The following is a 12,044-nucleotide window of genomic DNA, read 5'->3' on the forward strand; positions in this document are numbered from 1 at the left end:
GATATATGGTAAACATTTCTCAAGCATGTACAAGGAATAAAGGCATTTTCCAAAATATGAACACAATGCATGTATATATGTAACCCACACACCTCCTGGGTATGCACTCTGTCCTGTGTAGTGACACCAAAACCATTTCAAGATTAATAAGTCTGTTACAACCTTAGCTAACACAGTCAGGGGTTTTAGTTCATACAGCAGAGATTCATGTTTTAAACTCCAGAGATACCATGTTTGATCCCACCCACCAACATCTATGGCTGTTACTCATACATATACACATTCATTCTTCATGTACAGATATTCAATATGATAATACCAAACACAAGCTTGTTTTGGACAGCTGTGTTTTTTACCATGAGGTCACTGCTGTATAATTATATAAGTATAAATTACAGCATAGTATCTATAGACATGAGCATAGAGTATCTATATTCTATTTATAAATGACAGCATAGTATTTATAGAGTATCTAATTCTTGTCCATAATGGAGTTTTAAGAACATCCAGTAAAACCGCAGTATGCAGAATTTATACATTTCTGCAGTGAGAAGAAAAAAAACCTAGACAGTATATTGTCACAAATCTGTTGAGGTGGAACTGGATAGGATGCTGTATCTGTCATGCACTGGGCATCATGTGACGGGTTATAGGCAGCTGATAAAATGAAATTTTAAACAAAGGAACAAACTTGTTCTATTGTATCCAGCAATTAAAACCATTAGGCAGTAGAAAAACCATTTTGATTTTCACCTTTATGATTCTGAAATATCTCTCTTCATTGTGCTGATCAGGTATAATGTGTTATATATTTCATCATGACAAAGTATAATTGATGTCATGAGTAGTTTTAAATTATTGCTTGTATAATGTATGCTTTTAGCAGAGCTGTATTTATTATTGTAAAACTTCTGAAACTTGTTCCAAATTACCATGAAATGCATCAGAGCTGGGGGAAAAAAAAGATTTATCAATGACAAGACCAGTCATTTGAAAGACTTTAACTTTCAAGTCAGTTTCACATACTTTCAGCTTCTTCCTCCTCCTCCTCCTTTTTTTCTTTTAGGCACCACTAAAAGAAAAATCCAAAGAAAATCCTGTACATTTTGAACTTAAAACATAAAAGCAAAAATAAAGCATGGTTTACATAAAATGCATTTAAAATGTAGTTCAAAAATGAGCATACTATTATAACAACTAGATTTTTTTCTGTCACCATCACTGGGCCTGCCTTAACAATAATACTTTATCATTCAAGATTGGAAACTGGATGATCTACAGTGAGATAGGGAACCTACGGGCCAAGGGCTGAATGTGACTGATTTTTCTGTGGGTCAGTGGCTCCTGACCAAAAAAGATCCCCCACCCCGATCTACAGGATAGAAGCATTACTTGCATTTGTGTAAGATGAAATGCTATAAATCACTGTAATGTTGCATATTCTACATCATTTTTATCCACTCTTTCATCCATCTGTCACTTTCAATGAACTGTAAATTTAGTAGCATGTTTGCAGATAATATTTTTCTTCCATTGACTAAACTATCTGTAGCCTGACGGGTATATCACTTGCTCTGCCCCTCAGGAATAGATGGTTCAGCACATAAATATATGTGATGTCCAGTAATATATCCAAATGGAATACCTAATCAACCTATTTGTCCAGTTCCTTGATCTCCTTTAGAAAGACACCACTTTATCTAGAGATTGATTACTCTGGAGTACAGTGAAAACAAACAAAATGGGTAAAGCATTGTTTTGAAATAGAAAAGGAGTATATTTTCAAAGTAGATTGGATCAAAGCCTAATAGTACATGTGAAAATGTAGGAATGTGTTAAAAATTTTACTCCCAATGAAACTATAATGGTAAAATCTCCAACAAAGGTTGCATTTAGAAGTATACTGCCAATTTTAGAGGTGAATATTTACTTATTACCTACAGAGTATGAAGCTTTGTAGGTCAATAGCTGAGATACTCCAGGCCCATTGTATTGAATTTGGCTGACACAATACACGTTGTTTTCAGTTGGATAATGATAATTATTATAATCCTACCTCTTCTCATCAGTGGATCTGAAGGGATCTGAATTACAAAGGCAGTCAGCCTTCCTATTCTCATTTTACAGATAAGAAAACTGAGGGGCAGAAAGATGAAGTGACTTGTCCACGTTACCAGCAATCCCAGGCCAATGGTCTCTCCATCAGACAATGCAGTCTTCCATTCTTTCTTGCTGTCCCATAGGATAGCAAATAAGAGTCTGGTTAACCATTTCATGGTCTGCATAACAAAGTGGGAATCTTTCATAAATCATTTAGGAACCATTCTGTGTGCTATACTAACCAATGATTCCAGAAGTGGCTGACCAAGAGATCAATTGACCCTCAAATATTGCAAGGACAGCTGTAGACTGAAGACACTGAACTTAATCAAAAGAACATTGGAAAACTGGTTCCTTGTTAATATTATGAATTACCAGTTCCTCTTTTCAAACTGCTCATACCGGTAGTTTGTCTAGGGTGACCATATTTCCCTACGCTGAATACAGGAGATCTGATAATATTACTCATTCAAGCAAGTTCAACAACAATCAATCATACAAAAGTTCAAATTAACATTAAGTTGACTGAGACACTGTTAAAAAGAAAAAATGCATAGTTAGATTCTTTTTTTAACCTTCTCATCTTTAACTCTTTAATGTTCTTACAGGGAGAGATGAGAAATACACACTCTCATACACTTCTCTCACTGGTGTTTGCACATGTGATCCACCAACCTAACCCTCCCTGACCATTGGTCCATCTTCCATACGTGGCCAAGTCCTTGCAACAGACACACCTCACTTGGTACCCCGGCAACAGTTTTGGGGGGAATGTGAAGGGTCACATGCCCCTTCACTCATATGTCCATCAGAGTTCATACCTGAATGTGGCCAGCAGCAGCCTTTCACGACTGCGCGGGAAGGAAGCTGCTTCCAGCCTCAAGGACCAGGGGCAGAATGAGTTGGCCATGTTTTTGCAGAGCTCATCTTTTTCCTGACAACTGCTCTCATGTATCTGGAAGCAACTTGTTCATTCCTGCCCACACAGTATCAAATTGCAGCTAATACCCCCAAGCTGCTACTGGCCACCAACATATACCAGCCACCTCCTGCATGGGCAGAGAGAGGACACGTTATGCACAAGGGACCAGGAAGACTGATTGGTAAGGATTTCGTGAACCTGGCCAGTCTGTTGGATCAGGTATGGAGGAGTCCCTGGGGGACAGAGAAACCTATGCTTCCTGGGGGTAGAAACCAGGTGTGTGTATGCGCATGTGTGCACAAAGGATGCTAAAATCTTGTCCAGGCGTCTGCTGTGACACTTCCAGGCTCGGAATATGAGCAGTTTGGAAATTGTTCCCCTCCCACACTTCTGCATAGCTTCGCTGAGGGACGGAGAGGCTTCTCCATGCCAGCAACTGCAGGACATTGGCACATGCAGGACTCAGCTCTTCCTGGCCACTGCACTGGGCCACAGGACTTTGGGCTTTCCTGCACTGCTGGCTTAGTCAGAGGGACTGAGGAAAAGAAAGAGCCTGTGTGTTCCAACCATGCGCTGGTTCTTCAAAAAAATAAAATAAAAATAATGGGAGCAGAATGTGCCTTCCTGGGAGGGGCAAAATGGAGGAGCAGTGGGGTGGAGGACAGAGCAAAGAGAAGACAATGAGAGAAGAAGCATGTAAAGGGCCAGTGTGTAGGCAGCAGAGGCAACACGTAACCTGCTGTGACTGGTGCCTGCCCACACTCACCAGCCACAGCAACTTGCACCCAGTGCAAACTGGAAATGGGATGGGGAAGCAGAGCCCTGTTGGCCAAGAGCTGACATGCTGCAGGGGTACTGATGGACCATCAGAGGGAGTGACCAGCCCCCCATGATGTATCCTCACACTACCATCAGTCTTGCACACCCACCCCCATCGTTGGCTACTGGGCCCTGCAAGCAGGACCCACCGTCACTGATGGACAGAGACAGAAAATACAGGGAATGTGTCCATTTAAAAAAAAAAAAGTAGGGACACCTGAAGGGAAACTTGGAAATGGTAATGTCCTTTTAAAAATGAGATGCCTGATCACCCTCACTCTGCCACACATATACAGAGATCTGGGTGAAAATCTCAGAAAATATTCTGGAAATATTAGCTCAAGTAATTAAAATCATGGGTTTGGTTGGCTTTTCATCTCTTTGTATTTGTTTTTCTTAGATGTTCTGGTGAGTGGAGTTAATTTCAGGAATGTTTGCCTAAACTGCAAATTTTAAACAAATATTAGACAATGTTAGCAGAAAAGAAATTAATTTTAAACAAGATTATCTGTCCTGGAAATATTGATAGTGACAAGAGTAAGTACAAGCAGTAGTGGTCAACTCTATTTATGAAATAAGGCAAAGAATGGAAAATGTTTGTAAACTGAAGACACATGCCAATTTAGAACTGAAGGATACATTTTCATGGTTTTAAGATACCGTAGCCTTAAAAGTAATTGGAGTAAAACATTAAATTTGAAATTGCCATGTAGCTGCTTTACATAAGAACGGCCATACTGGGTCAGATCATAGGTCCATCTAGCCCAGTATCCCAACTTCTGACTGTGATCAATGCCAGGTATCCCAGAGGGAATGAACAGAACAGGTAACCATCAAGTGATCCTACCCCTGTCACCCATTGCCAGCCTCTGTCCGGGTACGTCTACACTACAGCGCTAGTTCGAACTAACTTAGTTCGAATTAGTTAATTCGAACTAAGCTAGTTCGAACTAGCGCATCTAGAACTAAAAACTAGTTCGAACTAGCGTTTTGCTAGTTCGAACTAGCGCGTCCACACTGATTGGACGCAGGGGGGCATTTAAGGGCAGCTGAAACTGGTTCTGGCAGGGCATCAGGTCAGCAGTTGCTTTGTGTGGCTGCTGTCTGAGGCTATCTGAGGCTTGTGCTTAAAGGGACCCCCCCTGGACAGCCGGTTCTCAGCTTTTCCTGCTTGCTTGCCAACCTCGCCGAGGGACAGCAAAGCGTCGGTGTCTGTGCCCGTCTGTGTCGGTGCTTCCCTTCGGGGGGGACCGCCGCAGGTGGCAACATGGAGCCACGGCTCGCCCTGCACCTTCTGGTGCACTTTCTGGACTTGCTGCTGCAAGCCTGCCAGCAATGGCTCGAGGCTGCCTGGCACCACCTGGGGAACGTCAGCCCCCTGCCTCTCCGCCTGGCCGCCCTGGGGGCTGTGGAGGAGCCGCGGCGGCGCCCCGGCACAGGCGTGCCCCGCCGCATCTGGCGTCTGGACACTAGCAGCGACTGGTGGGACCGCATCGTCCTGGAGCGCTGGGACGACCGACAGTGGACCCAGAACTTTAGGATGAGGAGGGACACCTTCCTGGAGCTCTGCGAGTGGCTCGCCCCTGCCCTGCAAAGAAGGGACACTCGCATGAGGCCCGCCATCCCCCTCCAGAAGCGGGTGGCCATCGCCCTCTGGAAGCTCTCCACGCCGGACAGCTACCGATCCGTCGGGAACCAGTTCGGCGTGGGGAGATCCACCGTCGGAGCGGTGCTCATGCAGGTACGGCGCTCGTCGGCCACCGAGCCGGGGGGGAAGGGGGGCTGCGAGGAGGGGATGGGCCGCCCCAGGGACAAAGGGGGGGGCGGGAGGAGGCGAAAGCGCCCCGCACCGGAGGGGTCGGGCTGTCCCGGCCGTACTACACGCCGCCAGGGGGGTTGCTTCCGGGAGTGGGGCGCGGGGCACTGCCAGGGCACGCACGCTCCCAGCCACCCGGGCGCCCCACTGATTGACGCTTTGCTGTGTCTCTCTCCGCAGGTGGTCAAGGCCATCAACCGGGTGCTGCTCCGCAGGGTGGTCCGCCTCGCCGACCTGTATGCCGTCATCCGGGGATTCGGCGCCCTCGGCTTCCCCAACTGCGGGGGGGCCATCGACGGGACGCACATCCCGATCCGTGCCCCGGAACACCAGGCGTCCCGGTACGTGAACCGCAAGGGGTACTTCTCCGTCATCCTGCAGGCCGTGTGTGACCACCGGGGACAGTTCACGGACATAAATGTGGGCTGGTCCGGCAAAGCACACGACGCACGGGTGTACCGGAACTCCTCCGTGTGCCAGCGGCTGCAGGACGGGACCTTCTTCCCCGACCGCCACATCAGGGTCGGGGACGTGGACATGCCCGTCTGCCTGGTGGGGGATGCCGCCTACCCACTGCAGCCGTGGCTCATGAAGCCCTACACGGGGCACCTCAATCCCTCCCGCCAGGCCTTCAATAACAGGCTGAGCAGGGCCCGCATCGTGGTGGAGGGGGCCTTCAGGCGACTGAAAGCCCGCTTTCGATGCCTCCTCACCCGTCTGGACCTGGCCGAGCACAACATCCCTCCCGTGGTGGCGGCATGTTGTGTGCTCCACAATTTGTGTGAGCGGAAGGGGAAGGCTTTCCTGCCAGCCTGGATGGCTGAGGCTGACCGCATGGCTGGACACTACGGTCAGCCCCGCACCGCCGCTGTCCGGGAAGCCCAGCGGGGGGCCATCCGGATCCGGGAAGCCCTGCGGGAGAGCTTCCAGGTGGAGGAGGAGGAGGACTGACCTCTCCCTGCATGCCCCACCGGGGCCTTCTTCCACCCTACCCCCCCCCTTCCCCTTTCCCCTCCCTACCTACTGTCAAATAAAGACACCTGTTTTTCCAACAAAAACGTCTGTTTATTTCAGAGAACTGGGGTGGGGGAGGGAGGAATGAAGGTGGGAGAAGGGAGGGGGAAACCTGGGACGAGGGAGCTGGAAGGGGAGGGGAGGGAAGGGAGGAAGGGAAAGGAAAGCTCAGGGGTGGGAGTCCGGCTGCCTCTCCCGTCTCGCCACACTGCGGGTCCGGGGGCGTCGGTGGGGAATGGTTGTGGAGGGGGGGGCAGAGAGGACAGGGGGTGTGGAGGAAGCAGGAGCGGAAGCAGGAGCGGAAGCAGGAGGAGCAGGGGGAGCAGGGGGAGCAAGAGGGGGAAAAAGAGGGGGAGCACGGGGAGCAAGAGGGGGAGCAAGAAGGGGAGCAGGGGGAGGAGGAAATGGAAAGCGGTCCAGCAGGCTCTGGAGGTGGCCTCGCAGGGCACGGCCCTGTTCCTCCAGGGCCTCCAGACTCCTCTGGCGCAGCCTGAGGTCCTCCTGGACCCAGTGGTCCTGGAGACGGAGCTGTCGGTCCAGGAACCGGAGATGCCGCCTCTGGTAGTCCTCCTGGTTCCTGGTTGTCCTGCTTGCCCGGGCGCGGGCGGCTGCTGCAGGCGGTGTGGTGCGCCCTGCAGGCCCCGGTGCTGCAGCTGTGGTGCAAGAAGACCAGCGGTCAATTACCCCAGGGGCCCAGGTGTGTGAAACCCAGCTCCCCTCTGCAAGGCCAGGGCCCCTGCAGGATCCCCAGCTGCTGCTCTGTGGAGGGCAAGGCCCAGGCGCACGGTCCCGGGGCTCCCTCTCGCCCCAGCCCCCCGTACACATAAGGGGAACACGAGGGTACTCACAGGTGGACGCCTCCCCGGCCTCTGATGATGCAGGCGAGCGGCTCTGTGGGGTGCCTCGGGGGTCCCGGGTCCTGGGAAGGCTGCCGGCAGTCTCCTGGCTCTCAGAGCCCTCCTCCTCCTCCTCCGTCTCCAGGAGCGGTCCCTCTGCCCCGGGGTCAATCACGTCCCGGGGGGCAGGGACGGCATGAGGCCCCAGAATGCGGTCCAGGGCATGGAAGTGGGGGCAGGCCTCCGGGTCGGCCCCTGGCTGGCAGGCCCGGGAGTAGGACTGCCGCAAGTCTTTAATCTTGCAGCGCACCTGCTCCCGGCTGCGCTGGTGGCCCCTGGCGGCCAGGCTGGCAGCCATGCGTCCGTAGACGGCCGCGTTCCGGTGGCTAGTGCGGAGATCATGGACATTGGAGGCTTCCCCCCAAACCTCGATGAGGTCCACGATCTCCGCACTTGACCAGGCGGGCGCCCGCCTTTTGCGCCCCCGGGCAGGCTCCCGGGAGCCGCCAGGCTGGTCGTGGGGAGCAGTGGAGGGCTGGGAGCCCTCGGATGGCTGGCTCATTGTGTGGCAGATGCAGGCTGTGCAGGCACGGGTGCTTGCAGCCTTGCAACTGGCACAAAGTGAGTAGCCAGCCCGTGGCCCTTTAAGGGCTCCGGGGCCGGGAGGGGGGCAATAGAGTTTCCCTGGTGTTGGCCAGAGTGGCCACCAGGGAAACCTGGGAAGCCTTAGCCTCCCACTAGTTCGAACTAAAGGGCTACACAGCCCTTAGTTCGAACTAGCTAGTTCGAACTAGGCGTTAGTCCTCGTAAAATGAGGTTTACCTAGTTCGAACTAAGCGCTCCGTTAGTTCGAATTAAGTTCGAACTAACGGAGCGCTAGTGTAGCGCCTAGGAAAGTTAGTTCGAACTAACGGACGTTAGTTCGAACTAACTTTCTAGTGTAGACATACCCTCCGAGGTTAGGAACACCATCCATGGCGAATAGGCATTGATGGTCCTATCCTCCAGGAAATTATCTAGTTCTTTCTTGAACCCTGTTAAAGTCTTGTCATTCACAACATCCTCTGGAAGGGAGTTCCACAGATTGACTGTGCATTGTTTGAAGAAATATTTCTTTTTGTGTTTTTTTAAACTTGTTGCCCATTAACTTCTTTTGGTGCCCCCTAGTCCTTGTATTATGGGGAGTAAATAACATTTCCTTATTTACTTTCCTCATACCAGTCATGATTCTATAGACTATCATATTCCCCTTTTGTTGTCTCATTTTGAAGCTGAAAAATCCCTCTTTTATCAATCTCACCTCATATGGAAGCAGTTCCATTATTATTCCATAATCATTTTTGTTGCCCTTTTTAAAACTTTTTCCAATTCCAATCTTTTTTGAAATGAGGCGACCACATCTACACACACTATTCAAGATGTGGGTATACCTTGAATTTTAAAAGACAATAAGATATTCTCTCTCCCTTCCTTAATGATTCCCCACATTCTGTTCAATTTTTTGACTTCCATTGAACATTGAGAAGATGTTTTCAGAGAAATAGCCACATCACTCCAATAACTCACTCTTGAGTGCTAACAGTTTATTTAGACCCCATCATTTTATAGGTATGGTTGGGGATATGTGTTCTAATATGCATTAGTTTGCATTTATCAACATTAGATTTCATCTTCCATTTTGTTGTCCCATTACCTAGTTTTGTGAGATCTTTTAAAATGTTCTTCATAATCTGCTGCAGACTCAATGATTATCCCTTTCTCCAGATCATTTATGAATATTTTGAATGGGACTGTTCCCAGTACAGACATCCATGGAACACTACTCTTTACCTCTCTCCATTCTGAAAACTGACACTGATAATTTATTCCTATCCTCTGTTCTCTATCTTTTAATCGGTTATCTATCCATGATAGGACTTTCCCTCTTATACCAGGACAGCTTCCTTAACTTAAGAGCTTCTTGTGAGGGATATTATCAAAGGCTTTCTAGAAATCTAAGTACATTGTATCCACTGGATCCTGCTTGTCCAAATATTTATTGACCCCATTAAAGATAGATGAGGCATGATTTCTCCTCACAAAAACTATATTGACACTTACCCAACAAATTTTGTTCATTATGTATTTTACAATTCTGTTCTTCATTATAATTTCAACCAAGGTTCCCTGTAAACTGACCTGTGTAGCCGCACAGCTCTTTTCTGAGCCCCACACAGAGGTTCAGAGCTCCCTGGCCAGGTGGGGAGCTCAGTTGATCATCTGGGGAAGAGGAGCCGGAGCACTTGCCTTCTCAAAGGAGCAGAAGCAGCAGCAGTGCCTGCCATAAATGGAAAAGCTGGCTCCAGCCTCTACTTCAGGGCTGGGTAAAAGATGATCTGCAGGCCGGATCTGGCCACAAGAGCCTCAGGCTGCGTCTAGACTGGCAGGATTTTGCGCAAATACTTTTAACGGAAAAGTTTTTCTGTTAAAAGTATTTGTGCAAGAGAGCAAAAGATTTGCTTTTGCGCAAAAGCATCCGTGCCAGTGTAGACGCTCTCTTGAGCAAGAAAGCTCCGATGGCCATTTTAGCCGCCGGGTTTCTTGCGCAAGAAGGCTTATCCCTGAGCCGGAGTGTCAGAGTATTTGTGCAAGAACCACTGATTTTGTACATTACAAAGTCAGTGTTCTTGCGCAAATACTCATGGCCAGTGTAGACAGGCAGCAAGATTTTGCGCAAAAGCAGGCGCTTTTGCACAAAATCATGGCAGTCTAGATGCACCCTCAGGGTATGCCTACACTGCAGAGTTTTTCTAGAAAAACTGCTGTTTTTCCGGAAAAACTACACTTACATCCACACTGCAATTGTATCCTTTTGACAGAAAGTTGAAAGAACAGAGGGATTTTTTCCAGGGGCGGATGAGAGTTTTGCAGGGCCCAGGGCGCGGGGCTTATTGAAGCATGGGGACTGGGGCAGCATAATTTTGCACATACACCACGGCCACAGCTGACAGGTAGTAGCGTGTGAGTGGGGCCTATTGAAGCGTGGGGCCCGGGGCAGCCGCCCCGCTCACCCTGCCCTATATCCGACGCTGGTTTTTCTGACAGTGGTAAACCTCTTTCTATGAGGAAGAAGACTTTTTCTGAAAGAGCTCTTTCAGAAAAAAGCACGTATGAATGGGAAAGATGGTTGTTTTTTTTTCAAAAGAAGAGGCCTCCAGGAAAACGCACAGGTGCCCTGGTGGCCAGTCCGGCCATTCCGTCACAACTTAAATGAGAGAGAACGTCCAATCAATGTAGAGAAAAAGCAGATCACTTTTTCGATGTGCTTTTGCTATGTGGTAGGGAAAAACTTCTCCAAAAGAAGCCTGCAATATAGACATAAGCTCAGAGAAGCCGGCTGCAGGCCACATATGTGTTTATGAATGCTGAGAACTTGGAAAGGAGGGGAGACAGGCTTCTCATGCTGCCTCTGCCACAGGAGCTCCCATTGGCCAGTTTCAACCAATAGCAGCTGCTTGTTTGCAGGACAGACACGATGTGAAGTACCCCTCTTCCCACATCTCGCAGTTCAGAATAATGAATGTGACTCCTGTAGCTCCCCTGAGCATGTACAGGGGCTGGAAGGCAGGGACCCTGGCTAAGGAACCTGTTGGGCTGCACAAGTTTTCGTGGGCACAACCACTTCTTCAGCCAAAAGCAGTGTTAGTTTTCTTTTTATTTGATTTCATATTCAACAATCATAAGCATTGCTTTTTGCTAATTATCCCTTATTTGAATATATTTTCTTCCATATCTATGAACTATTTAAAATATATATTTAAATCTATGGTTTTTGTTTGTACTAGTGAGTGAACATCCTCACACTAGCTCAATATTGGAGATGCACGTAAGAAATTTCAACCCTCCCAAAAGAAAATTCAGCCCGCCCAAGAATGGAAAACTTAGAGGGAACACTGGTTTCAACCAGTTTGCTTGGCCTCACATTAGCTATGCTCCAGTCATTTGGCACAAAAGCTGATTTATAGGGTAGATTATAAGCCACAGTTAGTGGTTCTGCAATTTCACATTTGAGTTCTTTCAGAACTCTCGGTGAAAGCCATCTGATCCTGCTGGCTTGTTGCTGTTTAGCTTATCAATTTGCTCTTCTAATGACTCCTCAATTTGGAACAGTTCCTCAGATTTCTCACCTGGGAAGAATGGCTCAGGTTTGGTAATCTCCCTTACATCCTCAGCTGTGAAGACTGATTCAAAGATTTTAGTTTCTCCACAATCGTCTTATTGTTCTTGAGTGCTCCTTTAGTATCTTGATCGTCCAATGGCCCCACTAATTGTTTAGCAGACTTTCTGATTCTGATTTACTTAAAAATTTTGCTTACGTTTTGAGGTTTTGCTTAGCTGTTCTTCACATTCTTTTTTGGTCTTCCTAATTGTATTTTACACTTCATTTGCCAGAGTTTATGCTCTTTTCTATTTTTCTCACTAGGATTTAACTTCCACTTTTTAAACAATGCTTTTTGTCTCTTGCTGCTTCCTTTTCTTTGTTACTTAGATATGGTGG

This window comes from Pelodiscus sinensis, chromosome 1 (assembly GCF_049634645.1).
Source record: "Pelodiscus sinensis isolate JC-2024 chromosome 1, ASM4963464v1, whole genome shotgun sequence".
In the NCBI taxonomy this organism is placed as follows: domain Eukaryota; kingdom Metazoa; phylum Chordata; order Testudines; family Trionychidae; genus Pelodiscus; species Pelodiscus sinensis.